Source organism: Rhopalosiphum padi, chromosome 4 (assembly GCF_020882245.1).
Source record: "Rhopalosiphum padi isolate XX-2018 chromosome 4, ASM2088224v1, whole genome shotgun sequence".
Classification (NCBI taxonomy): domain Eukaryota; kingdom Metazoa; phylum Arthropoda; class Insecta; order Hemiptera; family Aphididae; genus Rhopalosiphum; species Rhopalosiphum padi.
This window is the reverse complement of record NC_083600.1, coordinates 44165670-44188784: the sequence shown is the minus strand read 5'-3', so window position 1 is coordinate 44188784 and position 23115 is coordinate 44165670. Positions and strand designations below refer to the sequence as shown.

At 27.3% G+C, this 23115-nt stretch overlaps 1 long non-coding RNA gene across 2 annotated transcripts; it reads left to right on the top strand.

The window, feature by feature from the left end:
- The first annotated feature begins 759 nt into the window (after positions 1-759).
- Positions 760-9319, top strand: LOC132929756 (uncharacterized). 2 transcript variants are annotated; one of them, XR_009662151.1, is made up of 3 exons: positions 975-1176; positions 6217-6452; positions 9183-9319. It is a non-coding gene; the product is annotated as an uncharacterized LOC132929756 (long non-coding RNA). The 2 variants fall into 2 exon arrangements; XR_009662150.1 differs by lacking the exon at positions 9183-9319 and having other exon boundaries at positions 760-1176; positions 6217-6885.
- Positions 9320-23115: the final 13796 nt, after the last annotated feature.

The window sequence follows — 23115 nt, the reverse complement described above, 5'->3', positions numbered from 1 at the left end:
AAATGTATGAAAATAACTGAATATATGAATTTTCTGTTTTCTTTTAACAATATTATATTGCAATATTATTGTACAATAATGTTTTTATTTTCAATAAAAATACTTAGATAAATAATAATAATAATAAAAATAAAAAAAAGCGTAACGGAGAAAATAAATAGATTATAAATTATAATAGGCAGTCGGGTTCTACAGATATTAACCTATAATCTATCTAAATTATTGCATAATGTCGCATACATTATGTCAATCGTCTGTTTTTGACTATTTGGTACTAAATTTTGCACTCATATTATTTGGAATCCTGGGACGGTCATGAGAGTATTAGAACAGAAGTCATGAGTAACAGCCATTATATATATTATAAAAGACAAAGTATGTGGCCGAGAATGCTTTTAAAATCAAAACATATTCGACCGATTTTTATGAATCGAAGAAGATTCAGATAATTTGATCAAATTTTGATAATTGATCGGACAAGTCGTTTGGGGATAGCTTATTTGCTATAAATAAAATTTAAACCATAACCGCATACTTGTCGTTTGTTTCCACTCGAAATTTATTGTTACTGGCAAAAAAATTACTTATTAGTTACTACTATCTGCCGCAGGCCGATCGTCCATCTCGGTTTTATTTAGCTCCGGGCAACGCAAGGTAATATAACCAGCTAGTATATAATATATAATATTATAATTGTGCGAGACTGCTGTTGCGGATTTACCGATGTAGTCGGACGGACGTTCCGATACAAAGTGTTAAGTCCGGGATTTGAACACTGCTCGAACCTACCTACACAAAGTCTCGATCCCCGAACCGATAATGACGTGACACTTGCGACCCGAATCTACAACGATTTCGACAGCCCGCAGTGATTGTCAATATTGGCATTGGTATTATTGACGTGACAATATTGTTGATACACTCACAGGCAACACGTGCATAAGCCCATATCTCGCGGGTATAAAATGCGCACGTAAATACGCTCAGGGACATTATACACGTCGTCGGCGTATCACCTGAATTTTGTTTGAGAACATATTATATCAAATTATGTGCACGTAAGTAGGCGGTGTATACACGAAGCCGTACATCGACCGTGGTGGAAACGGTAGTGAAATGGACCGGCACTTTAGCGTTACCAAGATTCGGAAGTGGTCACTGGTCATCGTGACCCTGGTAATATTTTTGCATTAACTATAACGAGTGTTTGTGTTTGGGCGAGCAGTTACCGTATTGCTTTAGCTAGAATTATTATTTTTATTTTATTGTTATTTTTTTTTATGGCAAGTGAGGCACAACGTTTTTTTTTTTTTTGTGGAATTAAAGCTTTATATTGTTGGGTGTCTTACAGAGGAAAAAAATACGAATATGTATATGAATTACAATATTATAATTTATAACAAAATTAAAATTATGAACAATGTATTGCCTAATAAACTATAATATTTATTAATCAAATCAAAATTAAATATACCTCTACTTAGTGGACATTTAAGATTATTCGAAAAACAATTTAAAATGTTACTAATCTTTCAAATAAACATGAACCAAAAAAATCAATACCACATGTTGAGAGTTATAATGTTCCCGGAATATTTTGGAAAACATTCCGAAAATACTAAGTCAATGATAACTGTGCACGATTGTACATATTATAATATTGCAGATATCAATCATAAAATGAATGTACAACTGGACATAGTTATTAATCCATGGATCAAAATGTAGATGATTTAGTAAATTGAGTCTAGTCATTTTACATTTTTAGATATACTGAGTCTCTTTCCGAGACGATAACGATAATATTCGAATCTCAGATAAATAAATATTAAATATTATTGTTTTTATTCGAGATTAAATTTACCTTAACAGAAAAACAATTTAGGTTAGTAACACAAAAAAAAAAAAAAGATTTCTATAATGAAACCGAAAAAAAAATATTTCATAAGTGAGTCACTTGTCTCCAGCAGGTGTCACATCGTTTCAACACCTGGCGTAATTGATAGCGGGGCAAAGGTGTTATTTTGCTACTCCCCCCGAATCAGATATGTCAACAGTACAAATCTTTTTAAATCTTTTAAAATAAAGAAAAAATTAAATTAACATACGTTCTATAATAAAAAATTGTTTTCCTCAAATGATTGCATAAAGTATCTATATTTATTATACGTTTCTTTTTGTACAATGTGTTAACGTACTTTTTATTTAATGAGTTTTTACGTATTAAACACTATTTAATAATATGGATAGTACCTACGACTTTTTTCTAACTATAAAACAAACAATTAGGTTATGGTTTCGATTTTGACAAGTGCATTATTTTTTACTCCCAGTTTTTATCTAGTGACGGCGTTGCAGGCTTCAAATTGTACGTTTCGTTGAATAGTATACATTCTAGTGGGTAAGTACGTATTAATAAATCCGCCGACGACTATCGGTCATTGCGGTGTACGCGTCTCGTCTACGAATTATATTATTATAAAAATAACACTACGTGCGTGGCGTGTGAAAAAAATTAAATAATAATAAAATGGCTTGTTTAATGGAAAAAAATAATTAAAGGCTCATGAATTATTCCCATACGTCACGCATATTATGGTGTATGCACGCGCGGAGGCTTGTCGGTGACCGACCGCCGGCAGTCGACGCGGTCCCAGAGGAATCGAAAATGTTAATGTGCGACGCCGCCGGTCATGTTCTACGTTTTACGCGGTAAAACATAATATTATATATTGATAATCGCGTTGTTAGCAATAAAACGCTGTAGAGTGATGGCGATATCGAGTCTCGGTGCGGATCAGGTCAAATAGCGTATTCAGATCTGTCCGTCGTATATCGAATGATAATATTAATGTTTTGAATAATTAATATTTTATAACCGAGCAATGTTTCAAAAACTGGAACAAATTTCCAAGAAGAGACAACACCCTCACGTGTCGTATCCGTCTTACAGACGAACAACCCATCAAATTTTCATTCAGTAGAGCCGATTTTGTGTCATTAGCTTTAATATTAATAACAATTGATCTATGATTAATATTTAAAAGGCGAGAACATTAGATCTACTCGAAATGGTTGTTTACAATATTTAAATTTTTAAGCGAGTTACGAGCGTTTGTGTAATTCAATATTTTACATACTCATATCTTTTAACTATTTTAAAAATGTATGAATCGTAAATAACCAAATATAGATCACGCCGATCACGGGCAATGCCCTTATTTTTAAGTTGATCATAAGGTCAATATTCGTTAAAAATATTAAATTTAACAACACAAAATGGGTTCTGATAAACGCAAATTGGCCGTGTGTACGTTTATAGACTATTGAGACAATCACAGTGAGATATCGTTCATTTCACCTTAAAAAAAATATCATAATATCTTTACAATAGTTACACACAACTTCTCAAGTACACAGCTGTAATCCAACTGTATCACAGTTGTCACTTGTACTATTACAATCGTTTACGAATATTATTTGAGAATAATGTGTAAGTATACTTACTAAAAATTATCTTTAATGTTTTATATTTTCTAAAATAATATAATATAGCATTGTTTTGCAGGTAGATTTTTTGATCTAAAAAAGATTTTAAATCCAAGACAATAATATCAATAAAAACTATATTTTGTTTTGAAAAATTTCTTTGAGATTTGGGCTATCTCAAGTCTAAAACGACCTATACGGTTATAGTTTATATAATTAATAATAGCCATCCATTAGTAAATTTGTATACAATAGTTTCTGGTTTTGTATTATTTTTTTTTTAAATTATAAGCAGAACGATATATGTGTATGGGTTTTAGAATTCTGCGTGTGTGTTTAAAAGTCATCACGCGATTGTTGTTTGTGTTTTGTTGTTATTGGAAAAATTTTAACCGTGCAGACTTGAAACATTCTACTGTGGCTTAGTTTATTCATTTTCTATATGTACGGCGTACGCAATGATGTTTTCAAAATAATTAAGCTAACTTAAAGCTATTATAGATATTTGAATTTGTTATTGAATTATTTTAATCTTGTACAAGTGTTGATATGATTTGATTACTCAAAATATTTGAAAATTTTATACAATATTCAATATTATATAATATACAATATTGCAGATAAATTTATTTTTTAGCTATTAAAAAACACCAAAAATTCATAAGCACAATATTTTTATATTCGTTTAAAGTTCAAATGTTGTAAAAATAATCGTGAAATTTTAAATTTTTTTGTAGTTATAATTAATTCATATTATTTTCATCAAAATTCTACATTTAAACCAAAAATAACGATTTGAATTCAACATTTTTTATATAATATGTATAGTGTCGATATTTTTCACGATAACATTCATTATTATAGTTATCGTACTCAATGTAATTTTCAAAGTATTTGGATTAATATTTTTAATCAATTTATATAATATATTATATAATTATAATACGAACTTATTCGCACTCTTATACAGTCCGCCAGTATGAATTCTAAGTGAAAACAACTTGTTATAATATTATGTGTGACATAATATTAAAATAATTACTATCAATTATATTGTTTTATTATTATCTGTTTAGGCTTCAACGACGGTTGTTGTTAGCTTACTTTTAAATTTATTAAATACAGGTTATAAAAAAATTAAATTAAAAAAAAAATTACTTAACTTGCAATATTTTCGCTTACGCTTTTATTATACATGGAAAAATAAATATAATGATTTGTGTGTTTTAGTCGTTAAGTGCGTATTGGAGTGATGCCGGGTTAATAATGTTTTTTCGTACTACGGTATCTATTCAGCATTTGGTAACAACGTGATTGATCGTAAGATTTTTTTCACATATTATCTCGCATGTCAGGCCAAGTTCTTTGATGATGAGGAGTAAGTGAAATAAATGCACTTAAATGCGTGTGTTCTATTTTGACTGTGATGACTATTACATCATATTTTCTATTTAAAATAAGGTGCCATTTTTTTTTTTTTAATAAAAGGTTTTATATTTCTTTATTTGTTTGAAAGTAGTACTTTATTAAAATTGTTCTATCACATTCCTTTTGTTTTGTTGTTGCTAGTTGTTAGTGTCTCAGAGGGTGTGGTTAGGTTTATTTTTATGGGATGTTGAGATGAAGTGACTTCGTTTGCAACTAAGTCTACTTTTTTGTTTTAGGTATCTCATGTTGTTGGGAGTGTTTCAACATTTAGTAGTTGATATCAGTTTTTAAAAGTGCATTACTTGTTCGTTATTTGAATGGTGATTTTTAATCGCTCAAGGAGTCGAAAAAGTTAGAAAAAAGTTTGAATCTAAAAACGGGCAAAGTAGGTAACTACTCTCTGCTGTATATTAGGTATTCAGTGAACCTCGTTGTTGATGAATAAGTCACTATAATGTATGTGTTTCTTTGACTTCAATGATAATTCATTTCATATGAAAAACGATTCAGTCGTCTGTCAGTCTTTATACTAAGTATATTTTATGATGTATTTAAAATATTGCTATTACAATTATAATTAATTTTACTTTGAGTAATGCGATAGGTAGGTTGAATTATTTTTTGCCGAAAACATTGCATTTGAAAATGTCATTATGGGTATAAAATACAACAATATACATTAAAAGTACCTTTGAATAATATTCAAAATAAATATTTTTTTAAATTTAATTTTCACTATTGACCATTCCATGTACTTATTGAATGATCTAATTTTTTACCAGAAACCACGCTTGAAGTTTAAAATCGAAACCCCAAAATGTGATAATAAACACAAAAATAAAATAAATAAATAAATACCCATCACTGTAAATTCAATTCATTCAGAGTTTAAAATTAAACGATTTTTAAGTTTTATAATCACAAACGGTGGAAATTTCAGCTGTATAAATACTAGTTCTATTGGAGGTGACTAATTATCATTTTCCCAGCATATTATTACCACATAACCAACTTCATCGTAATTTTTAGACGCATAAGTGTATATTTGTATACTAATACGGTACTAATGGGACAATTTTTCAAGAACGGGTCTCAAATTAACTAAAATAACATATGTTATATTATGATATTTGTTTTTGCTAAAAACTAATTTTACTTATCCTATTGGTTATTACTAACAGAAAAATTAATACAAATTATAAGCAATTTAAATATATAATAAAATAACACTTACAGTATAGGCTAACATAAAGTCTTCGCTAAGAATAGTTACTCGTTTATAATCATTTAAAATTTTAGATATTACTGATGTACGTCCAAACATATATGTCAGCTCCGTGCGGTTGTGGCTGTTGTGGCTGTGGCTGTGACTGTGGCTGTGGCTGTGGCTGTAAAGAATGTGGCTGCGGCGGCTGTGGTTGTAGCGAATGTGGCTGTGGCTGTGGTGGCTGTTGCTAAAAAAATGTACTTTGATCAAGAGATTGGTTGAAATCGATACAACGAAACCGAATTATGATAATGGATTTGATAAAATTGTACATGGTCAATTATTTTTATTTTTAATCACAATTCCGATAATCATTAATGATCAACATTTTTTTATTTTTATCTTTTGATGATATTTTTGTTGATTTGAATAATTTTATCGTTTGGTTTAATTATCATATTATGTTATATGTTTATGATCACTCATATATGAATTTTTCGGTGTTAAACCAGATCAATTTTTTATAGTCTTATAAATATAAATTTCCAATCCTTTCCCACGTAGATAAAATAATAATTTAAACAAATCAAAAATATCAAAAATTCTAAAGACTACGTGACGATTGGAATAAATTTCACAAAAAACATTTATTTTTGCACATTTTTTCATGACTTGAATATTAATTAGCTGTTTATAATAATTAATTTAATAACTTGTGTATCTATCAAATAAAACAAATTAAAAAAATGTTTACAACAAAATCTCTTTTCACACAACAGTACCTACATAATTTCCTGCTTGTATGGTTACCACTTACCTATTATACTTACTACTGGTCCAACCAGGTTTTTGGTCTGATGATCGGAATTAGTATTCAACGAATCGCGCCTCATACTCGATGGTTACCTATATAATATTCAATTATATACAATGACCCTTTGAGGACTGAAATTTTATTCACTATATAAATCGTAAATATTATATGGTAGTGTTGTAGAATGCGATCGTATCGTCTTATTTGTTGTCGTATAGCCTTGATGGCATCTTATTGTCTTAACGGATTAGTATAGTAATCGTTACCGAATAGCTCCGATCACGCGATGTTATGTTTTATTGGAATAGATTGTTGAATACTTCCACCGCGGTTTTTTTTGTTGTTGTTGGCGATACTACCTGTACATAATACTTTATTGTAGTAGTAGTCAAGTGCATAAATTAGCAGTTGAATAGGATAAAAATATTTTTTTGATTTAGTTTTAAACTGAGCTTATATATTTTTAAATTCTGAGTGGAGCGATTATTGTATTGTTTTAACAATGATATTATGTAATAATAAAAAAAAAAATTAAAAAAACGTGTAACTGAAAATTTTATCATATTATGCAAAATGATTCGATTTTTAATTTTGATGATTCTCATATCAAAACAGATCTCGTTGGTATATTATGAAGGCAAAAAGGAAATAAATCCTTTGAGTATTTGAAATAACGGAGAAAAATAAAAAATTAATAATCGGAGAACTCGCTCTGCTATATAGTAGGTGTCGCTTGTACCTTGTCACTGACTAATGGATATAATGTATGTAATGGACTGTAATGGATGTGTTATATTATTTAAATTCAATGATAAACCACTGTATATAGAAAAGGATTCTAAATGGAGACAGTCCGTCAGCTTTTATTACTTAGTAGGGATAATGTATATGTATTATAAATATTTATGATATAATATAATGAGTTTATAGTTACTAATAGTATTGCTATTACAGCCGAAATAGTTTTTGCCAAAAAGTTATTTATTATATAATTAATTATTATAATGAAATTAATTTAAATTATGTATTATTGTAATTTACATTAGTTGAATTAAATAGGTGTACCGACTTATACTAAAATGTTGTGAATAGACTCATGGTATAATTAGTCAATTTCTTACATTATTATACTTAAATATTCGTAAGAAAAAACACATTATTATGAGTTAATATTGAGTACTAATATATGACCTACATATTTTGTTATCATCTTATTTGTTAAATTTGCTAATTTGAGTTTCAATAAATCGAATTTAATTTTATTAATCATATGAATACATTTTTTTAAATCAAACTGTTTATAATAACATAACAATAACACAAACACGTGTACTAATTTAAAATTATTTTAATACTACTATGGATATAAAAAATATTTGAGCGTAAATGATAAAAAACAAAAACAAATTATTAAATTATGAAATTTTTATTTCATTTTGAACACATTTCAATAATCTTTTTAATTTAGTACATACGTACGTACTTAGTATAGAACATGTATCGTGCTGATTGATTGTAGAACTAAAAATTGTTTTTTGATAAATTCTAAAATATTGCCTCCGTTATGTCTTAACGAGATATTTATCTTAATTTATAATATTCTAGATTATATCAAATTATCTTAACACGGCAATTTCGAGACGTAATATTTGTTGGGACGTAAATAACACGTCAATAAATACTATAAGTGAATTGCGTCCGAACATGTGAGACGCAACTCACTTGCCATAATATAAGAAATTCTTATTGAAAATCTTACGGGACGAAGTAATATACTGCCAAACGTATAAAATACATTTAATCTTTGATTTTTTTTTTTTTATCGATTTTGTTGTGACGATTATTATAAAATATATATTTTAGTAGGCATTTAAAACATTTCTTTATATCATAAATTATAATTAATAATAATAATATTTAAATAATAATAATTATATGACGAATCCTATTATATTCGTCGATAGAAAAATAAAATACTTAATGCAATATAAATATATTTTTTAAATATTCTTAGAAATAAAGGTTGACAGATGGCTTTTGCTTAGAATAATTTTTGTATGCAATGTTTTAACAATTAGTTTAATTGAATCGAATTTTAATCCATAGCAGTGATCTGCTTGATGACGAGGTACAATTTATACCTACTGCCTATATAGCAGGGTGTGTTTTGCGAATAAGAAAACTTTATAAAAATTGTGCTATTAATGATCTTATAATGTTTTTAATTTGTTATTGCTATTTTAGATATTATGCATGTATGTCCAAATGGCTTCATTAGCACCATGCTGTGGTGGCTGTGGAAGCTGTGGAAGCTGTGGCTGTGGTAGTAGTTATAGTTTCTCCAGTATTCTTCCAAAAATTAAAATAAAACTTAAATTTAAGATTTAGATATTTTTAAAAAATATTTAAAATGTTTAATGATTTATCATTTTATAATATAATATGGTTATATAATTAATTTTTTAAGATGTTTCAAGTAACATCATCATAAATAAAATAAATTTTATGGTAAATCATGTTTTATTTTTCTGAAATTGTCATGTAATAAATATTTATAATACACCATATCATTTATTACCTACAACTTATATATTTAATCCAATTATTTTTTATAACCATAAACATACTTCCCTTGATAGGTATTATATTGCTTTCCTGTTAATGTTTATTCTCTAAAATAGTATGTAAGTAAACTTTCGTTTTTATTTAAGTCCAAATCGTCGTGTGTTATATCTTTTATAAATTATTGATTATTCATAATATATCAATTTAAATTCTTTATTTTTTTTTTACATTAATACTTATTATTAAAGTAAATTCGTAAACTTGTTTTCATTATTGAGATTTTAAATGTTGACTTTGTAATTACATTTTTTTTTTTTTAATATTTTTATTTAATATATTAGCTGTACTATATTTATTTTAAATCAATATTAGTTGTCTGATTTCTCAATGACGTTTTTACACGTGTTAAATCATTATTAAAAATTAATGAGAAATTAAAGAATAACTATCTAACTTAAAAAATTTCATTTTAATCAAATTTCAAACTTCTTGACATACCTGAAGCTCATTAATGAAATAAAAATATACAGTTAATTAATTCATTATAAACTTATAAATTATAGATTTTATACATAAAGTGTTTAACTATTTTTAACATATTTAGTTTTAAATAAATCGATTTAATGCGTTTTTATTAAAATTAAATGGAGACAGCTATATCTAAGAATATGCCAAAATACAGTATTTGTGTAGTAGTTTCCTGTTTCCTATAGAAATTTTCAACAGTTGTTTTTATCCATGATATTATGCACGATTCACTTAGTTATGATATATCACCTTAGTTAAAATATCGATATAATTCACACATATTATGTTTTAATGATTTTAAAACATTTATTATTATTATTATTATTATTATTTTATTTATTTATATATTATAATATTTTTATACTTAAAGCCTAAAAGTGCCTAAATCTAAATAGTAAATGTATTATACAAGCTTTAAAAGTGTATTCATTTATTAAATTTCTATTTTTATTTACTAATATAATTTTATTTTTCAATAAATTCTAGAACATAGTGATCATGGAATATGAATTTAAATAAATATGATTTCTTCATGTTTATAAGTGAAATAGTTTTAAATTTGTTTAAGATATTTCAAATAGAATAAACTAAAATCATATTTATCGTAGGGATAAGGTGTAGTATATACACGATCTGACACCAGTCACGAATAAAGAACAAGTAATACTCGACACTAGTATTTAGCTTGTAATAGTAATATTGAGATAAAATACTTTGTAATATTTTACATATTACATGTTATGTCACGTTGTGTGTGATAATGTATAATAGTGTTGACTTAAATAATACAATAAGTATTGAAAAAAACAATTTTGTAATTTTTCTCGATAAGTATAATATTGAAAATCGATAAATTATACTATCAAATAAATATGAATGTACTGGCCAACACTGAACGCTCAACACAAGGATTTCAAGCAGTCTCACTGTGGTTACATCGTATTTCCTTTCCTAATTATTTGTATTTTATTATTATTATTATTGTAAATGAATTTCAGTTTAAATTGTTTTTTTTTTTAATAGCCATATAAATTATAAATAGGGTACTGTAATTATTATAATAAGCTGTACCATATAGACGACTCTACTAAACTTTAACGTTTAGAGACTAACTCATAATCGCAGTAAACCCAAACGTGAAAAAACAAGAGAAAATTTCTTTTGTTTAACCGACGACAAAACAGAAACATAATACATTATAATGTATATTATTTTTGACACATGATATATTAGTATAATCAAAACAATGACACGTGTTACATATTATAGGTACGTAGGAGCAGACGTGTCCAAAATGGTACTGTTCGAAACAATATCCATCGTCCGCGAGTTGCAATTTCGAATTTTTCAATTTGCTAAAATCCCGCCTCCTTGTACGTAAACGTTCCAATATTTACTTATTTTTTTTCCGCGGCCTAAAACTACATATTCAATTTACCCACGATTTGGCGAGAGTAAATTACCACCGAAACGAATTTCATAACGTAACGCTATAATAGTATACTTACTATTATTTAGTTGCAGGTTTCTGACAATGACATACTCAACATTCATCCGTAGCATAACCACTTTACTATTTTGTATATTGTAAGTTGTCAACTAGATTTGCATTGGTTCGTTGTAAATACAACACTGTAAGTAAAAATGAAAAATTTCTTTTGTAAAAAAAAAAGCCTTTGTGTATTGCTATGCATCACTCATCATACTTTTGTATTTATTTATTTAATTGTACAATGCATTTAAATTAATTAATTAATTAATTTACTGTAGCTACAACCGGATGATATCTCGAAAGAGTCGGGATTTCAATCGTCTGTCTTACGTTTTTTATCCAATTTTATTTTAGATAGTTTTTTCAGTTAAATTGAATATAGAGCGAATTTTTCGGATTAGTCTTTGATCAAATTATTTAAGACTGGTATTATAGTGGGCCTACCATAGTTATCCACGAACCAGAAGGCTTTTAGAGCTAATTCAAGCAATTTATTTTGTATTGCTTATAGGTTTTTAATTATTGCCTGAAACGTGGTGGACCACACTGGACATGCTTATATTAAGAGCAAGGCCTACTTCTAAGCACTATAAAAATACAACAAGGAAAAGTTTTTAAAGGACCATAATAATAATAATAATATAGTATAATGCTGTTTTTATTTTTTTGTATGCGTATATATCATTAAGTTAAATTTCACCACAAAAGAAATTTAATAATTGTAACTGCCATAACTTCTACCGCTGGCACTCTCAAAAACATAAGACCTTCAAACAAGATATGAATACGAGTAATGAGAGTTGTTAATCGCACGAAAACTATAAAATCGAATACAATAAAGTTGTTGTACACTTGTACTACACCACGTGACAATTATTTATCTCTCTGAACTTTGCCGAGCACTCAAGTTTATGCGTATATTCCTAACATGTAATAAATAAAATATGTCTACCGACAGCTAGTTTAAGTATATTGCACCTGGTAAAGTCTGCTAGTTTTTAGTTGTATCATTTATTTTTACATTGAACGTAAATAGGGTCGAGTGTAACACGCCTCGATTCAACGAGTAATTGTCGAAAATGAGACAAATTATCGAAACGTCAATAGAAATTATAGGTAAATAATAATAATTAATATCACTATTGATGTTATAGAGAAATTTACTATTTTTTATTACATGTGAATAATATATCTACGTCATTCGCTCTTAATATTAATATCGTTTTAATTGTATTTAATTTTTTCCATTTCATGATATGTTTACAAATACTTAATGGATAATATCAGCACCAAATCAATATATTTCAAACACAACGCTAATAATATATTGTTTGTAATCAAAAAATAATTCGTCAGAACGTCAACAAAAGAATTTACAACAATGGCGTTTATTATTTGACCAAATACAGAGTTAGTACTTTTGTTTTTATAACGCCTAAGAATTCACATAGGCAGACATTTGTTATGTCGAACGATGAGTTTTCGAATCCATTTTTATTTCGATCTTTGACGGATCCTTAAAAAGTTCAATGTATTGAGTGACGAGAATTACTTTTATATTGTATATTATGTTGAAATAACTACTATGCTGTTTGAAATACAATGACGAAATTTAGATATCTGCTGCTGGCTGATTGGCTGTTGAAGTACAATATCTGAAAAATATACTTCTAAAAAAATTAACCACATATACTTTGAAATATTCAAAATACCCATTACGTAGAATGCCCAAAAATAGATAAAGTTTCAAATTTCTTACATATTATATTAATGTGCGTAATTAATTGATACTTTTTAAATTATTTAAAAAAAAAAAAAAAAACTCGTTGATTTCACAATTAATTATTGTATGTCGTACTGTTGCAGTTAAATATAATTTAAACTTATTATGTAGCTCTTATCCTAAATGTTAGGTATACGGAGACCCAAAATCTAGCCTTTTCAAATTTAATTTACATTACATCCAATTCGTTACTAGAAATAAAGTATATCTGCAGTAATTGTATCGTTCTTCTTCTTTTCGAAAAAATTGTCGTTAATAATAAAAAGATAACAGTTTTGTGTAAGAATAATACGTTCTTCGTTTCGGTCTGTATTAAAAAAAAAAGTATTGTCCAATCGACAATAACTGTACAGTGTACAACGTATAATAATGTCAATCGAAAAGGAAATTTTACGGTGGCTCATCGATTTTTGAGAGGTTTTTCTTTGACCGCAACGAGATATAAATATTAAATACATAATATACACACAACCACAAACGTACTTGCGGTGTGTTTGTATCACTCGGTTGGGTTTTCTTTGTTTCCGTTTTAAATATTTCTACGCGTGTGACGTGTTCCGACTGGATAAACGGCCGCTGTAAGAATATTTTGTTATAATCATTTAATCCGCCATTTGTCCGGCATGTACCTAACGCTTTTGTAATTTATTACTCAAACGTATAATGTCCGTCCACGTGAGAGACGCGTTGTTGTATTTCGTCCATCTTGTACACTCGACGAACACCCCTCAAGCAGATTAAATAATATGGCACGCCGAGCTTAAAAATAAAAATTTCCGTACGACTCGTCCTGAATAATTTTCAAGTGCAAATGTTTCGTGTACTGTGATTTAAAGTGTTTAAATGTATTACGTTGACGATTTATAGAAATCTCCAGTTGTTAGGGTAGTACACGGTGTCCTGTCATCGTTTTTTTTTTTACACACTATACAAATGAAAAATTTGAAATATATTTTAACATAATCGCAATGGAAAAGTTGTTCAAACCTCGTTAGAAAATTCAATTTTTTTTTTTTTTTTAATAGTGTCTACTTGTGAAAATTATTAATTTTTTCATTCTTAAGAATTTAAATAAAATTGAAGTTATAAATAATTATAGGTTTTAGAAAAATAAATCATTATTATTTATGTGTTAAATTAGCATTCACTAATTTCTCAAACTTTTTAAAGCGTTCTAAAGCCTAACGTTCTATATTTATTATCAATTATTATTTATTACATATATTTAATCATTGAGTATAGTAGATAAATGTATCTCACTGATTCTATGATTATTAAGCAATACTATAATTGCTTATTATGCTAGTGGCTACTGGCTAATCTTATACTTGATTATAAATTTAAATTTAATATTAAATATTTTTTTTTTTAGTATTTCCTTTTTAGTTACTTTTTATTTATAAAAAAAACAATTTATTAGGATATTCAACAATTTGTACATAGTTAGTACAATGTGCCGAAGAGATATAAATAATTGTTTGTTTGATGGAAGGTGGTCTCTCCCAGCGACGACACTTTAGAAATTAAAATATATTTCTAAAATATGTCGTTGTGTATAAAAATGAAACGTCGAGAAACCTTATTCAAATTATATTGCATAGCCTTAGTAAAAATACATAAACACGCAAAAATCTAGTCTCTATAATACTTATTATAATATACGCGTTACAATGGTACGTTTATTGCGAGTATTTACAAAGGTTCTAAATTACGTACCGTTTTCAAGTATCCACGTACAACTGTGTTTTTACCTAATCACGTGTTTGATGAACAAAAAACAACTTTTTAATGAAATATCCGCGCAGAGCCTTTGACGAGGTATAATGTCATTCGAGTTACGACGCCTACGAAGTTCCATCCGTATCACAATATATTATTATATTTTAGCGTTGTAACGAACATAATAATAATTGCAATAATTACTTACAAATACCATATAGACACAAAGCGGTAGTAAATCGTCGCCTTTTTAATGATATTTAGATAATATGTGAATACACGTGCAAACAATATTATGCAAAATATGCTATTGAAAAAAATCGTTTGTCAACATCGGCGGAAGAAAAATGTTACGTCTTCTAATCCGTTATTGTAATTTTGTTTTTCTTTTTCGGCGGTGTTTATCGAACATTTAATTAAGGATATTTTCGGTTAAATTTCAACGGGTTTGATGACACGGGCCGTGTAATATTTTAAGTGCATAATCAACACTGATATTAAACTTTTTATGTGGGTATTATTTTATACCATCTCCGTCGATTTATAGTCGCAAAATTGTTATCTTTTTTTTTCATTTTATAAACGACAGCGAGTATCTCCCTTCCCCCCCCTTTATTGCTATTAATACCAATAGTAGTGAGTACTTTGACGTGTGTACTTCGAATGGAATCGCATACATTACATTTTTGCCGTCATTATTTAAACAATTATAGTGATTCATGATCGAATATTCACAAAGGAATGCTTTTTAAAATCAAAATACATCTCTATGTATCATGTTTTGTGGGAAAAATTTACCAATAAACAAATCATGTTAAAACGTTTTAATATAATAATGTATTTACAAAACCCAAGTATTCCATACGAATGTTCAACGAACCCGAAAAAAAAGTAGATTATGTTAATGTATTTACTTAGTCTCATTGTCAATATACATACCTCAATATCCGTGTTCCTGAAAACTGTGCACATAGAATATTTTCTGATTTTCCAGCGAAAATAGTTAATATTATTTATTATACCATGTCCGTGTATTAAATTGTATGCGCCGATTCGGTTGGATCACTTAAAATTCGTTTTCCGAGGCACAAATGCCGTTCTCACCAATGCCGTATAATGTAAACAATTTAAACTATTGTGTTGGTAAAATATTTATGAAGTATGATATTATTATGTTTTGATAAAATAATCTTGGCAGGTGTTCTGTGAACTGTGTAGTAGATATTAAATATTTGTATTATAGTATCGATATTTTAGATTTTGTTAATGGACATTGCAGTTCTTAATGGAGCAGCAAGTTTTATCAGTTTTATCTTATTTTATACATATTATTATATAAATTGTTTTTTCTTTTCTCTACAAAACATTCGTCGGAGTAGTGATAGTGTTTCAATAACTTTATCATCCTAGAATTGCAAGGTGTCTCATTCTGCATATAGAACGGATATTCAACACAAGTGGTCAGAGAAAAGAGAGTGAAGTACCATCTAAATTCGACAATAGAACCGTTAACATTTAAGAATATTACTATTTACTGAAGAGTAAAAGTACTAACTTCCAACTTATAAAATTCAAATATTTGTATTTATTGTGTAAAATACTTGTACAGTTTAATTTTTAGTTATCATAAACCATTATACAATATTTATTGTATGGTACAATATTAGAACATTTTCATCTAAACAAAAGTTTTTAAATTTGAATTGTTGTAAGTTGTAATGCAAATTTAATGAAAAATATAATAAAAATAAAATACATTCTAGCAAATTACTTTTTTTTTTTTTAAATATATTGAAATTAAAAATATTTTTATTTTTGTATAATATTAGATTATAATATAATTCTATATATATATATATATAGTTTTCAATTATAGTCTTGATTAAATAGGTAGTTGATTATAAATATTATAACACACTACTTTTTAACTGAGTTGAGAAATCTCAAAATGTTCTTTATTATTTAATGTGTATTTACAGTAAGTAAAACTAAAACAGCCCTTGTTTCCAAACCGTTTTTTTTAATGATGATTTATTTTCCATTAAATATAGTGATGAATAGTCGCGTAAAAATATTGTTTCTACTTTGTAGATTATAATATCTATATCTCATCTCAACCTAAAAAACATTTATTTTATTTTATCATCGTTTGAAAGTACCGTTAATATAAGTGGCAATATAATAAGTATGTCATTGTCATAATAATATGTCGTCACGGTTATAGTGTTATAAAATACGTGTTAGGTGTGTGGAGTTTTTGTGGTTTTATGATTATATATATATATATAAATAAAAATAAAAATGCTTTAACAATGCAGTCAACAGAGCAACTGGGTTATAATTTACGATCATCCGTGGGTGGTGGAAGACATTCTGGCAAATACAAAATATATGCACCCCGTTTACGCAAATAGGAATTTATTTTAATGTATTACATTAAGAACGATTACGTTATAAAGGTCTTCAATCACTCCTATACTCCTATTGTGAATTTTTTTATTTTATATAAATACATTAAGTGTACTTGAAAGTTTAAGCTTTACACTGTTAAATGAGTGTTTTAATATAAAATATCGAGTTAAAAAAAGTCTTGAAAAATGTTTTACACACCGAACTATGAGTTTGGCATTTTTTTTAATAGACATACGCAATATATTATAAGTATACCATATAAATAAAGGGTCATTTAAGATGTTACTAACTTCTTATATTATTTTTAAGCCAAAACAATATTGCTAAAGCGCTGTAGAAGCCGATCCCGGGTCCATATGGTTACACAAGATACTTACTACCGCATATTCCAAAACATTATTCTGGCCGTGAAGGAATTCAATGATGTTTATTATAGTTATAGTATTATTATACTGATGTAATGTATTTTAAGTTTATATTGTATTATGTCAAATTTTGTGATAACTATTTAGGGTAAGGGTTTTCCAAAAGTTTCATATAGCCTTCTCAGAATCTCAGTATGTTTGACATCAAAACAGAGATTATAATTTGGGTTGACATGTCCAATCATTTATCCGGCACTTTTGGTGTGTGTGTTTTGTATGAGTTTATTATCGGTCCACAATAAATACAACGAATGCCACCAGTAGGATAAATAAAAACAGTCAAGCAGGTACCCTAAAAAACAGAATTCTCGGAATTTTTTTCAATCATGTCTAGAATACGGACTTTTTATTATTTTTTTATCTTAAAAAGTTAGTCATTGACAAGTAACATTTAATATTGACGGGTATTAGCAGATGTTAATATTATATTACAGCAATAATAGCAATATAAACTTTGTATAGTGTACCTACTATGAAGTATTAATTTTTAATTACAATTCTTTGTTTTATAGAATTTTTTCAAAAAAACAAAATAATAAATTTCGGGATAGAAATAAAACTAAAAATGTTTTTTTCGGTGTAGTTACAATTCATTATAAACATACATATTATCATAATGACGAATTTTTTTGTGGAAACATACTCTATAATATATTATTATTATAAGATTATGAACTTTAATGTATATATTATTTTTAAATTTCGCATTAAAATAAAAATAAAACTTAAACATTTTTTATTTTTATGTAACTGATCTAACGAAGGACGTAATCAAACACTCGCTATTTATAAACGGAATTATTTCTTTGTATAACTCTGATACCAATACTATTGAAATCTGAATAGATTTTATACCTAATCGATTGACATTCAATTACATTGATGTTATTCGTTTATTAGAAATCAGTTATTCATCTTAACGACTTAAATGTTTGTCAAAACATTGCGCAGTGTGACAACGTTGCTAATACTATATTATGTTCTATCGTGTCGCCAAAAACGTATAATTAATAATTATAATATGCTCAATCGTAACTCGCCGGTACGGTCGTCCCGGCCGTTAATTCGATACAAGACGTCGGCGATTTGTCATCGTCTCGCAGGATGTTGTCCGAAAACCAGTACCCTCTGCTGAATATGATCACTTTGTCGCGTTGAGTTATACGGATAGTGCCAACTATAAAATAGTCACGACGATAAACCACTCTATAATATTATATCACGACCATTTATTATTGTATTATAGGTATTATTAGGTTTTATTATTTGTGGTTCTAGCTGTTTGTGTTCTTAATTTAAAGTATAATAATGGTATAGTGGACAGTTTAAAGCGTAAATTTGATCAAAGCATCCTCGTGGTCGTGGAACACCAAAGATCGTTAAATCGTAGAACTTTTAGCTTAGATAAGTGATCTTTGTTCTTTTTACCTAAGCTGCTTAACTTCAATCAATTTATCTCAATTGTTAATATTCCCAGTCCTTGAAGATATCATTAAGTTGTGGCACGTGACGGTTATTTTAGAAAAAAATCATTTAATTTTTTAAGAACGATGCTTGACAGGTTGACGACGCTTTTGTATTGCGTTTCTCAACTATAAGTTGTAACTAAAGCTAAACGTCAGATGTCTCGCGATGTTATAATATCGATTATATATAATTTCTTAAAATTTTCAAATGTATTGTAGAGTATTTTTTATTTTTTTGAAAACTATAAACTATATTGAAATTTAGTTAGAGCGGAAATATTATACAAGCCAGTTTTGGTTATAAATTATTTTAGCCGTTCTGATTTTGTGACTTGTGTAGGTTTATTAAAATTCAAAACGTATACTTATATTTAAATTTAATGTTCTGCTGTATGCATACCATTGTAATCATATTATCGAGATTTGTTCGTTTTTATTCATCGTATACAATCATAATTTGATAAAACTAAATAGTTAGCTGCGGTGGCTGAATTGTAATATTTAATTTCCTTATAATAATATAATATACCTTAATCGTTTTGTAGGTGTAGTTTTTTTTTTAGTTTTCGCGTTACTACATTAACACGTATTTACATATTTTGATTATCAGAAGCGTGGTGAAATTGATTTTTTTCAAAACTCGTTTTTTTTTTTCTGGAACTATTATCATAATAATAATAAGTTTAAAATAAATTATGATTTTTGATTATATTACATTAATTGATTAAAAAAAAAAAAAAAATGAGTTTGATAGTCTTTAGCCGATTAGGTCTTACCTAATCAAAACTAGATGAACCGCGGCTATTTAATTTAATTTTTATTATACATGATAATATTATTAGTTTGTTATTTTTAGGTAAAAGCTTAATTTTTTTTTTTTTTTTAATAATTATTATTGACTAATGGGCAATGGCATATAAATTTAATTATATAACTAAACTCTAGTACAATAAATACGATTTTCGGTCGTTTGTTGAAAAGAACAACATTTTAAAGCAAAATATTAATTTTACTAGTTTTATGATTTCTCTGGAAATAGTTTGTACCTACCTACTATAAAAGATTATTATACCATTATAAAGGCCGACACAAAATATTATACATTTAATATTTTAAACGGCTTTAATAGCCGCTATGAAAACCTTTACATTTATTTCTTTTTTCATTTTTCAATTAATTTTGAACTAAAAAATACATTATACAATGTTTTTAGTGGTTCTTATTTCCAAAATGAAATCTTTTATACTTGTTTTATTATTAATTTAAATAAAGTGTTGGACCAAAAAAACATTTTTTTTTTTTTTTTATCATATCCTTTTATGAAATAAATGATTGGCCACTAAGAGTAATTGTATTACACAAAGTATAATTTAGCTTTAAGTTTTACACTTAATTATTCATTATCATTAACCATTCATGACCATTTTTTTGTTATAAAATGTAAGCCTCGAACAGTATTCTTTAATATAAGTGTGGTGAATTGTATAATACATATAACTTAATTTAGGAATAATAATAAATTAAAACGTATTCAGCGAAACGAAAACCACAGCAGATCCAACTCGAAAATGTGATGAAAAACTCTTTATTCACATTGTAGACGAACAAGAATAACATACAACATGCTGTTGTGAACTTATTAACTATCACATGAAAATGATCTCCTCGATCATCCATTTTAAACCGGATTGTAATAATATGTAATAATATACACTAATATAATTTATAAAAATAATCACATAATTTCTGTTTTATAGTAGAGCCTCGTCATCGACATAGGCGGAAATCCATTGAAAAAGTAGTGGGGGGGAGGGCTACGATTTTTCTCATAAACCAAAGCTGACTCATCGAGTAGTTCGCCGTCAAATAATAGTATGCGTTAAATTTAAATTTTAAGTTAAATCATTGCATACGAAAAAACGTTCTGAGCGAGAATGGTCGGTGAGTCTATATTGTTCTTGAGAGTATTTTATTTTATATTAATTTAAAATTAAAAAATCTTATTAATACAGTAAGTTGAATTAATTTTGGTAAACAACTAATCACATATTTTATGTAGGTAACAATTATAATTAAAAATCTATTTAATATAATATAACAAGTAACAACTTGCTGGTATTAGTGTTATTACTGTTATTAACATATAAATAATATAGAACGATTAAATCCACTAATAAAGTAAATACATTTTTTCACTATTTAAGTAGTTCAAAAAGGTGAAAATGGTAATTATTTGTCTATGGTTTCTTTATAACTGTCTTGCTTTCAACATTTCCCCTCTAAATTTTTCATTTGTCATGACGTCAGTATACCGACTAAAATTAACAATGCCACTAACCTATAGTGGTAAATGATGTAATTGTTGTGTCGTCACCGTATCTATGTTGCTAATAATTATTAATTGTGTTGCGGTTAAATTAAAATGTTTATTATTATTAGCTATTCATCGCAGAGACACTGTAGTGCTGAATAGCGATTATGGTATAATGGTTGACAAGCGAGTATAGGATATAGATAAAACATATACTTACATATTAAATAGTGGCCCGGTAGATAAAAAAACGATGGTATTTTCCGTAAGCTCTAGTGAAATCATTATAAACATCATTCAGACGAATTGGCGAGGAAATTGTGTTTTCATTTTTTTGCTGTTGACTTTTTATTTTCTTACAGAAAAGTCGTAAATTGCGTAATTTTTTTTTATCGAAACAGCGCTTACGGGCTTGAAACTCTAAACCACTTCCTATTGTTTTTTTTGTTTTATAAAAGTAAAAACATTATACGTCTCCGGCCGACTAGTTAACTCATTTTATATATTTAATAAAATAAAAATAATAATTTTAAGAAAAATTATATTAACACAACATAATTAAAAATAATTTCGACATACGTTTTTTAAATTTTGCAAAGTAAAATATTATTCTGAAAATATCTATACTCTAAAATCGAATTTATTAATTTTGATTAAGCTTGGGTTTTAATGACAGTTAACATTAGTTTTGTATAATTTCCAGAATAATTGTCAATATTTCAAGTAAAAATCTGATTCTGCGCACTATGGGATTTTAAAATTGCAAATTCTGTTTTGTTTTTAATTTTATAATTATTTTAAATATATTTTTTAAATTTCCAAAGTATTTTTGCAGTTCGCTGGTAATTTTATTTTGTTTTTTTTTTATATTTACAATTAATTTACATCTTACACAATAATAATATGTTAATGTGTTTTTCAAATTTTTTTTTTTGTGATTTTGAGGCATGAAACAATTTTAAGATTCATTGCTTAATTAAATTTCTAATTATTCTTAATTCATAATACTTATTTATATTTTAAATTTCAAATTATTATTTTTGAATCACTGATTTTAGTACAATATGTAACACAAATTTAAAATCTAAAACTTCTTTTTTTTATGATAATTTTTAAAGTAAGTAATATTAAACCAATTATCCTTGATCTTGTACTCTTGTAGGCCATTATAATCCTTGCCCTGATTATATTAATTTAAAGTTATTAGTTTAGATGAGCTGAAGGGTGAAATATCTCATACCCGATATCGCACAGTATCCGACACGATTCCTCGCACTACTTTACGAATTCAAACATAAAGCACTCAACAACACATACAATATTATTACCAGGAAAGAGTCTGATTAGTGACAAAATAATCACTCCGTATCACCCGCACGGCGTAGTCAAGCCTTTGGACTGTGCTCAAACTTTGGTCCTGGTGGTTCATGTTTGAACTTCAAATTTATTGTTGTTGCGTGCACGACAACGCCTTTT